Here is an 11,108-nt window from a genome sequence, read left to right as displayed (position 1 = left end):
CCATCTTGGCTCACTGCAACCTCTGCCCCCACCCCTCCCAGGTTCAAGCGATTCTCCTGCTTCAGTCTCCCAAGTAGCCGGGATTACAGGTGCCCACCACCACGCCCAGCTACTTTTGTTTTAATAGAGACACGATTTTGACATGTTAGCCAGGCTGGTCTCAAACTCCTGACCTCAGGTGATCCACCCACTTTGGCCTCCCAAAGCGCTAGGATTACAGACATGAGCCACAGCACCTGGCCCCCTATTTCCCCTTTCGTAACACCCTTGAAATCCATGGCTTGCTCAATGGACAGGAACTATGTTGTTGCTCAGGGCTCTACCTCTAGCAATGCCTGGCCTAGGAGGCATTTGACAAATGCTTTTGAATAAATGGATAATACTGAATGTAAAATAAAATGAAAACTCCTCTTACGCTTCATGTAACTGAGAATTTCCCGAACAGATTTGACCACACACTTCTTTTCTCACTTAACCCTACCAGACTTGTGCTCCTTGGAATACTTGGTAAAAAAGCGGATCTATTTCAAGTCTCATTTTACTGATTCTGAGGCCCAGGGAGGTGAAAAGAACTCACCAAAATCATTTAGCCTGTTAGTTCGTGAAATAATATAATTTGTCCTCAGAAAATAATGTACAGTGTGTAGTAAAATTTAACTATTTTTAACACTGCCTGAAGATGTTTTAAAGCTAAGAAATACCGTAGAAATTAGAAATCTCAATTAAGATAAGAGGAAAGGGCTAGGTAAGAAAGATAAGAAGTCGGTTTCTTATCACTCACACCGAAATAAAATTAATTTATTAAATAGTTAAGTGAAAATAAGAGCAAAATCTAGAAAAAAAAATGTAAGGGAATATTTAACTGAATTATCAATGGGAAGAATGTTCTAAACTTAAAAACAATAGAAGAAACCATGAATGATGTGACTTCTAAAAACTAAAATGTTTATGTATTAAAACATCATACAATTAAAGGCAAGCAACAAACTAGGGAAATATCATACAATTAAAGGCAAGCAACAAACTAACTGAAAATATTTCAGGTGCAGTGGCTTACACCTGGAATCCCTATGCTACAGATTTAGTTAGTTATTCAAAAATTTGTATTAGAGAGGCCAGGCATGGTGGCTCAGGCTTGTAATCCCACCACTTTGGGAGGCCAAGGCAGGCAGATCATTTGAGGTCAGGAGTTCGAGACCAGCCTCACAAACATGGTGAAACCCCTACTAAAAATACCAGAAATTAGCTGGGTATGGTGGCAAGAACCTGTAAACCCAGCTACTCTGGAGGCTGAGGCATGAGAATTGCTTGAACTTGGGAGGTGGAGGTTACATTGAGCTGAGATCCTGCCACTGCACTCCAGCCTGGGTGACAGAGTGAGGTTCCATCTCAAGAAAAAAAAAAATCATATTAGAGCATATGCAAATAATAAGGAAAGCATTCAAGGGGAAATGTTTAGCAAACATGGGAAAAGTTCGTTCATGCTGACTGCAAATCAAATAAATGCAAATTAAATTAGCTGGGCATGCTGGCATACACCTGTAGTCCCAGCTACTTGGGAGGCTGTGGTGGGAGGATCGCTTGAACTCAGGAGGTTGAGGCTGCAGTGAGCTGTGATCATGCCACTGCACTCCAGCCTGGGTGACAGAGTGAGACCCTGCCTCAAAAAATTAAATTAAAACACAAATTAAGCCACAAGAAGCCACTGCCACCTTTCAAATATTCAAAGATTAAGAAAAAGAAAAATGATCATGGCTGAGTGCAGTGGCTTACACCTGGAATCCCAGCACTTTTGGAGGCTGAGGCAGGTGGATTACCTGCAGTCAGGAGTTCAAGACCAGCCTGGCCAACATGGTGAAATTCCATCTCTACTAAAAATACAAAAAGTAGCTGGGCGTGGTGGTGGATACCTATAGTCCCAGCTACTCGGGAGGCTGAAGCAGGCGAATCACTTGAACCTGAGAGGCAGAGGTTGCATTGAGCCGAGGTCACGCCACTACATTCCAGCCTGGGCAATAAGAACGAAACTCTGTCTCAAAAAAAAAAAAAGGAAAAAAGAAAAATGGTCATTCCCAATAACCTTACAAAGGTGAGGTTCTAGTCAAGAACCCTCTGTTACGCCAGGCACGGTGGTTCAAGCCTGTAATCCCAGCACTTTGGGAGGCCAAGGTGGGTGGGTCACGAGGTCAAAAGATCGAGACCATCCTGGTCAACAAGGTGAAACCCCGTCTCTACTAAAAATACAAAACATTAGCTGGGCATGGTGGCGCGTGCCTGTAATCCCAGCTACTCAGGAGGTTGAGGCAGGAGAATTGCCTGAACCCAGGAGGCGGAGGTTGCGGTGAGCCGAGATCGCGCCATTGCACTCCAGCCTGGGTAACAAGAGCGAAACTCCGTCTCAAAAAAAAAAGTTAGCTGGGCATGGTGGTGCCTGCCTGTAATCCCAGCTACTCAGGAGGCTGAGACAGGAGAATTGCCTGAACGCAGGAGGCGGAGGTTGCGGTGAGCCAAGATCGCGCCATTGCACTCCAGCCGGGGGAACAAGAGGTTTCAAAAAAAAAAGAGTCCTCTGTTAACGCTCGCAGTCTTTCTGAGAAGTACTTGGCAAGATGTTACGACAAGCTGAAAGGTATATTCTGAGACCTGGTGATTTCACTCCCCAAAACACTAAGGAAAAAACCAAGTTGAGAGTCATGAACTCAAATGTACAAGCTAGCATCAGGTAAGACAGTGAAAACTGAAAATCACTGCCATGTTCACCAGTAGGGGTGCGACTGAGTAAAAGGTAGGCTGGCCACAGCAAGGAAAATGATGCCCATGAAGAGATTTTAAAGGTCTGGGGAAGTGCTTTAACTTAGACAGGATCTCACTGTGTGACACAGGCTGGTCTTGGCCTCCTAAACTCAAGAAGCCCTCCCACCTCAGCCTTTCAAAGTGCTGGGAATACAGGGGTGAGCCACCATTACAGGGGTGAGCCACCATGCCTGGCCCACTTTAACTTTCTCTATTCTTTTTTTTTTTTGAGACGGAGTTTCGCTCTTGTTACCCAGACTGGAGTGCAATGGCGCGATCTCGGCTCACCGCAACCTCCGCCTCCTGGGTTCAGGCAATTCTCCTGCCTCAGCCTCCTGAGTAGCTGGGATTACAGGCACGTGCCACCATGCCCAGCTAATTTTTTGTATCTTTAGTAGAGACGGGGTTTCACCATGTTGACCAGGATGGTCTCGATCTCTTGACCTCGTGATCCACCCGCCTCGGCCTCCCAAAGTGCTGGGATTACAGGCTTGAGCCACCGCGCCCGGCAACTTTCTCTATTCTTTCTTTACTTCTTTCTTTCTCTTTCTCTCTCTCTCTTTCCTTCTCTCTCTTTCTCTCTTCCTTCCTTTCTTCCTTTCTCTCTTTCTCTCTCACTCTTTCTCTTTCTCTCTCTCTTTTGAGATGGAGTCTCGCTCTGTTGCCCAGGCTGGAGTTCAGAGGCACGATCTCGGCTTAATGCAACCTCCATCTCCCAGGTTGAAGCTAGTCTCCTGCTTCAGCCTCCCAAATAGCTGGGACTACAGTCACGCACTGCCACACACAGCTAATTTTTTTTTTTTTTTTTTTTTTTGAGACAAAGTTTCACTCTTGTTGCCCAGGCTGGGGTACAGTGACGCAATCCAGCTCACTGCAACCTCCGTCCTCTAGGTTCAAGCAATTCTCCTGCCTCAGCCTCCCAAGTAGCTGGGATTACAGGTATGTGCCACCACACCCAGCTAATTTTTGTGTTTTTTTAGTAGAGATGGGATTTCACTATGGCTAGGCTGGGCTCAAACTCATGACCTCAGGTGATCCACCCATCTCAGCTTCCCAAAGTGCTAGGATTATAGGCATGAGCCACTGTTCCCGGCTTAATTTTTGTATTTTTAGTAGAGACAGGGTTTCACCACGTTGGCCAGGCTGGTCTCAAACTTCTGACCTCAGGTGATCCACCCGCCTCGGCCTCCCAAAGTGCTGGGGTTACAGGCATGAGCCATCACACCCGGCCAACTTTATGTGTGTGTGTGTGTGTGTGTGTGTGTGTGTGTATATATGTATATATTCAAGCACATGTAACAAAGTAAGAAAATTGTATTAAGTGTGATTGCAACTAAAGAAAAATACAGGCCGGGCGCGGTGGCTCAAGCCTGTAATCCCAGCACTTTGGGAGGCCGAGGCGGGTGGATCACGAGGTCGAGAGATCGAGACCATCCTGGTCAACGTGGTGAAACCCCGTCTCTACTAAAAATACAAAAAACTAGCTGGGCGTGGTGGCGCGTGCCTGTAATCCCAGCTACTTAGGAAGCTGAGGCAGGAGAATTGCCTGAGCCCAGGAGGCGGAGGTTGCGGTGAGCCGAGATCGCGCCATTGCACTCCAGCCTGGGTAACAAGAGCGAAACTCCGTCTCAAAAAAAAAAAAAAAAAAAAAAAAAGAAAAATACAAAGACAATGAATTGGAAGAAAATAACAACTCTGGGTAATGAGCCTATCGAGTAATTTTGATTTTTTTCTGCATTTTCAGATTTTATCCATAATCATATATTGCTCTTATAATTAGAAACAGCAATGGCACCTTTTTCAGAATGCCTGCATACCTGGCATGAAGGCCCTGGGATGCCCAGCAACAGAAGGACACCCAGGAAACAGTGAGCCAACACCACCCTAAGGCTCTCCAGGCCTCCAAGGCCAACCTTCTGCACCACCTGGCTCTCTGATTCCCTACTTGAGTTTTCTACATCAGATTTAAGTTGTAGCCACCATGCTTTGCTGTGAAAGACAGTGCCAGAAGCAGAACAGTCACAGCAGGGCCGAAACAAGCTGCCTTCTTCCCAGTCCTACTATGTGTCCACATCTGAGTTGTCTACATGTGACCCTCCTGGCCAATACAATACAGTGATTCCTTTTATCTTCAGGGGACTGGTTTCAGGACCCCCTCAGACACCAAAACCCAGGGATGCTCAAGTTCTTTATATAAATTGGTGTAATATTTACATATAACCTATGCACATCCTCCTGTATACATTAAATCATCTCTACATTACTTATAATACCTAATACAATATAAATATTATAAATATTTGGAAAATGTTTTTCCAGGTATTTTTGATTGGCATTTGGTTGAATCCATGGATGGAGAACCCATGAATGGCCCAGAACAGTGGCTCATGCCTGTAATCTCAGCTATATGCCAGGCATTGGATTAGGTATCTTTGACTCCTATAATCATATCTCTGAAGTACAGAAAGACCCATGGGCCAAGCACTAGCATGTAGGCACATCAGCATTTAGCCTTTTAAGCTGAGAGGGAACCTGCTCCACCCTTTACAGCTGTGGTCCTAGAGGAAGATATTCATTTTGTTTTTATTTTTATTTTTATTATTTATTTATTTATTTATTTTTGAGACGGAGTTTCGCTCTTGCTACCCAGATACCCAGGCTGGAGTGCAATGGCGCGATCTCGGCTCACCACAACCTCCGCCTCCTGGGTTCAGGCAATTCTCCTGCCTCAGCCTCCTGAGTAGCTGGGATTACAGGCACACACCACCATGCCCAGCTAACTTTTTGTATTTTTAGTAGAGACGGGGTTTCACTATGTTGACCAGGATGGTCTCGATCTCTTGACCTCGTGATCCACCCGCCTCGTCCTCCCAAAGTGCTGGGATTACAGGCTTGAGCCACCGCGCCCGGCTATTTTTTATTTTTGAGAAAGGGTTCTCACTCCATCACCCAGGCTGGCATGCAGTGGCACAATCATGACTGACCACAGCCTCGACCTCCTGGGCACAGGCATCCTCTCACCTCAGCCTCTCAAGTAGCTGAGGCCACAGGCACACACAGGCATGCACCAGCATGCTTGGCTAATATTGTTTATTACGTTTTTAGAGATGGGAGTGTCTCCCTATGTTGCCCAGGCTGGTCTCCAACTCCTGGCTTCAAGTGATTCTCTTGCCTTGGCCTCCCGAAGTGCTGGAATTATAGGTGTGAGCTGCCATGGCCATAATAGGCATAAGCTGGGAAGAGACTTACTTCATCTGATTTAACTACCTGATAGGCTGTTTTCAGGATGAAATGAAATAATACTGGTGAAGATCTTAGCACAATGCTTCGCATGGAGGTATGTTCCCATAAAACAGTAAAGAGGTGGGGAGAGGTAGCCCATGCCTGTAATCCCAGCACTTTGGGAGGCCAAGGCAGACATATCCCTTGAACTCAGGAGTTCGAGACCAGCCTGGGCAACAAAACGCCCCTCCTCTCACATACCCCCTTAACCTTTCTTTTTTTTTTTGAGACGGAGTTTCGCTCTTGTTACCCAGGCTGGAGTGCAATGGCGCGATCTCGGCTCACCGCAACCTCCGCCTCCTGGGTTCAGGCAATTCTCCTGCCTCAGCCTCCTGAGTAGCTGGGATTACAGGCACGCGCCACCATGCCCAGCTAATTTTTTGTATTTTTAGTAGAGACAGGGTTTCACCATGTTGACCAGGATGGTCTCGATCTCTTGACCTCGTGATCCACCTGCCTCGGCCTCCCAAAGTGCTGGGATTACAGGCTTGAGCCACTGTGCCCGGCCCCCCTTAACCTTTTTAATCAGTACTTGTTCTAATATTTCATGTAGTTTCCTTTAGGCCTGTAGGGATGGGAAAAAGTTTTTCTTCTACTCTCTCCTGTTCAATAACTGGGCGCTTGCAAATTAAGCTGCAAAAGACAGGTACCTTTGACAAAAGGAAAAAAGCAGTTTATTTAGGTGTATAACGCACATACACACAGGAGTGCTCAGTGATGAGTGACTCAAAGGGGTGGTTAGCATTTGGGGCTTATCTACCGAACTGAGTTGAGGAAAAAGAGGGGAGAGAAAGGCTATGTGGGGAAAAACAAATGGATTTCCTTACTAAAGACAAATGCAGGTTTTCAGGAGAATAAACAGGAGATAAGAAAGTTTGTGAGGCTGTTTGTCTAGACAGGTTTGGGTTGTCTCCTTCAGGGCCATAAAGCTGCCCTGAGGAATGCATTTATGAGTAGACCTAACCCAAAGGGGAATTTATGGCAGCCTCCTTTCTCAGAAGTCACTGCTTTTAGTCAGATAAGGGAAGCTCTGAGAAAGTTTCTTTCTATATCTTCATTCTCAATTGCCTTCAGCTCAAAATAATCCTGATGACAAAGTCATATTTTGGCATGGCATATTCTGATCTCTAGGTTAAGTAAGTATTACAAAGGGGGATAAAAAGCTAATGTATTCTATCAATTCTAAAGAAAAATATAACACTAATATAATGAAATAATAATATAAAAAGTGTAGTTTATACAAGCTGGAATGATTACTATCACATAATTGCCACCTTCATCGTAAGACAAAATCCCCAAATTATAAGTGGCACTACAGCAGTTATCCACCTTTACAAGAGCATTTGACAACATTCCTAATACCTGCCTTTCCTAGATTAAATGTATTTTTTAAATCACTGTCAGCTATCTTAATCTTTAGAAATTTCTAAACTTTTAGTACCATCATTTTCTCTAGGACAATTTTTAAATATTTTAATATCTTAAATTTGAGGTTTTCTTCATTTTCCTGAAATTATCAGCTCAACTCCGAAATCCCCAGCATCCATTTTTCTCACTAATCACAACAGGCAATTAGGAAATCACCTTGGGCCTTTTTCTGAACAATTTGCTAGGTTTGTCTTTACAGGAAGAAAGAACAGTAAGTTCTAGGAAAACCCTAAGAAATATTTTGAATAAAATGCTTTATTTTGAAAAAGTGCAGAAAATCTATACAAGTTTCCCCAAAAGGAAGCTTTTAATAAACCAAAAAAGGCAAGAATATCCTTAGAAATAATTCTAATGAGGCTGATTTCCAAAGGGCTTAATTATGGAATCTATTTCACTTTTTTTTTTTTTTTTTTTTTTTTTGAGACGGAGTTTCACTCTTGTTACCCAGGCTGGAGTGCAATGGCGCGATCTCGGCTCACTGCAACCTCCGCCTCCTGGGTTCAAGCAATTCTCCTGCCTCAGCCTCCTGAGTAGCTGGGATGACAGGCACGCGCCACCATGCCCAGCTAATTTTTTGTATTTTTAGTAGAGACGGGGTTTCACCATGTTGACCAGGATGGTCTCGATCTCTTGACCTTGTGATCCGCCCGCCTCGGCCTCCCAAAGTGCTAGGATTACAGGCGTGAGCCACTGCGCCCGGCCTTTTTTTTTTTTTTTTTTTTTTTTTGAGGCAGAGTTTCGCTCTTGTTACCCAGGCTGGAGTGCAATGGCGCGATCTCGGCTCACCGCAACCTCCGCCTCCTCGGTTCAGGCAATTCTCCTGCCTCAGCCTCCGGAGTAGCTGGGATTACAGGCACACGCCACCATGCCCAGCTAATTTTTTGCACCTTTAGTAGAGACGGGGTTTCACCATGTTGACCAGGATGGTCTCGATCTCTTGACCTTGTGATCCACCCGCCTCGGCCTCCCAAAGTGCTGGGATTACAGGCTTGAGCCACCGCGCCCGGCCCTTATTTCACATTTTAATTTCAGAGCGTAATTCATATGACGTATAAAACACAAGGTGCAGCCTACGCCCTCAGACAAAATCTTCTCTCTGAAGGAATATAAGTTCACGTTTTTGCTGGCATTTTTAAAGTGCAAAATGCTTTAGTGTGGGTAATCTCCTCTGTCCTTAGACTTTCATTATAAACATTTAAAACTTCTAAAGGTCACCAATGGCTTGCACTTTCCCAATTATTGAAAAGAAATGTGCCAGGCTCCTGGTGGGTTGAGAAAATACGAGTAATTCATGAGCGATTTAAACAGCCGAAGAACTCCCAGAATAGGGTTTTTAGCACACACGGGTGTTACTGAGTGGTATCTACAAGTTTTATGGGGAAGAGGATAGTCTTGTTGTGGTCACGTGTTGGACTCCTGTTGACTCACTCTCAATCTCTAATCAGTAGAGATCCGGGGGTAGATGATCGGGATTTCTGGGGTAAGGGTCTCCTGAAGATAAAACAAAGCCGACAGGTGGTACCTGCAAATCCCCGGAGAGGGACAAGCAGGCCGGCGCCCTCTCCCTCCCCGGAGCCCCGCTTCTGAGCCCTCAGCGTCCGCTAAGTCCAGACGCTGACACTCAGCCCTGAAACTGACACGAAAGGTACAAGACTAGCTGCCGCGCTTCAGCCACAGGCACGCTCGATTCGATTTCCTAGATTATTGACCCGCAGCCCAGCCCTAGTCCAGCAGGTCGTGGGCTCCCATTCCCGGCGAGACTGTTCACCCAGACTAGAGTCCAACTCTGCAGAGACCGCGTGGCTGCGAATCACCCGCTGGGTTTACTTTCATATTTAACTAGGCGCTACCCACAATGCATTTGTAAAAATGAAATGCAGAAAAACCTTGGTGATTAACATAATTCTTACAAACTCTCTCAAGACAGAGTATTTTTGTTTTGTTTTCATTGTGATTCATCAGGAAGTTTTACACATTTTACTTTTTGTGATCATGGTATAGGCCCTGAAAAACCTCCTTACCTAGAAAAGACTTCATCTAGGCACTATAAATAATAAGAGAATCAGTGGGTACTGCAGTTGGTCCGAGTGTTGTGGGTTATTGTTAAGCTGATTTAACATTGTCTCCCCCCACAACCACGCTTGACTAGCTTCCTGTTTTGCACTAAGAATAATAGTTGACACTGTTTACATAAATCAATCAAAATAATTGACAACGTTTACATAAATTAGTCAAAATGCATGTGAAAGTAAGTTTTAGTTGACTGTTTGAATGAAAGACAAAGCATATCAGAGTAACTTTTAGTTGATTTAAATGAAAGACTTTCAAGGAAGCCTACTTGGTTATAAGCTTTAGTAAGATTTTCCCAAGCAGCACTGAAGTATTAACCTTCAAAATGCCCGCAAAGAAAATTTACAGACCTTTGAATGTATTAAAGAATGTATTCGGTTTTTAATAAACCTTATAATCAAGGTTAATTTTCTGTGTGTGTGTGTGTGTGTGTGTGTGTGTGTGTGTGTGTGTGTGTCTGTATGCGATACACATAAATTTTTTATTTTATTTTCCCCGAGACGGAGTCTTGGTTCTGTCACCCAGAGCTGGAGAGCAATGGCGCAATCTCGGCTCACTGTAACCTCCGCCTCCTGGGTTCAAGCAATCCACTGGTCTCAGGCTCCCGACTAGCTGGGATTACAGGCGACCACACGCTAATTTTTGTATTTTTAGTAGAGATGGGGTTTCACCCTGTTGGCCAGGTTGGTCTCAAACCACTGACCTCACGATCTGCCCACCTCCCAAAGTGCTGGGATTACAAGCGTGAGCCACCACGCCCAGCCTGTTAATTTTAAATTAAATAACAATGTATGGGCTGGGTGTGGAGGCTCATGCCTGTAATTCCAGAACTTTTGGAGGGTGAGTTGGGCACTTGACTCCAGGAGTTCGAGACCAGCCTGGGCAACATGGCGAAACTGTCTCAAAAATAAAAATGATATTAAAAGTTTGTTGCTATAAATTCAATAATTGTGTAGGTGTCTGTGAATGAGTAGATAATGTACATTTTTTTGTATAAGCTTGTTCATTTGTTTCACATATAAAATATATAGGTTTTCAAATCTGAGAGCTAGAGAAAAATAAGAAAAACAAAAAAATTTTTAAAGAATGTATAGGTTGGCCGGGCGCGGTGGCTCAAGCCTGTATTCCCAGCACTTTGGGAGGCCGAGGTGGGTGGATCACGAGGTCAAGAGATCGACACCATCCTGGTCAACATGGTGAAACCCCGTCTCTACTAAAAATACAAAAAAATTAGCTGGGCATGGTGGCACATGCCTGTAATCCCAGCTACTCAGGAGGCTGAGGCAGGAGAATTGCCTGAACCCAGGAGGCGGAGGTTGCGGTGAGCCGAGATCGTGCCATTGCACTCCAGCCTGGGTAACAAGAGCGAAACTCCGTCTCAAAAAAAAAAAAAAAAAAAATTTTGTGACCAGTTGTGGTGGCTCATGCCTGTATTCCCAGCAATTTGGGAGGCCAAGGCAGGTGGATCATGAGGTCAGGAGTTTGAGACTAGTCTGGCCAACATGGTGAAACCCTGTCTTTACTAAAAATACAAA

The sequence above is a fragment of the Saimiri boliviensis genome, chromosome 10, assembly GCF_048565385.1.
Source record: "Saimiri boliviensis isolate mSaiBol1 chromosome 10, mSaiBol1.pri, whole genome shotgun sequence".
NCBI lineage: Eukaryota > Metazoa > Chordata > Mammalia > Primates > Cebidae > Saimiri > Saimiri boliviensis.
Note: the sequence above shows the minus strand (reverse complement) of the source record.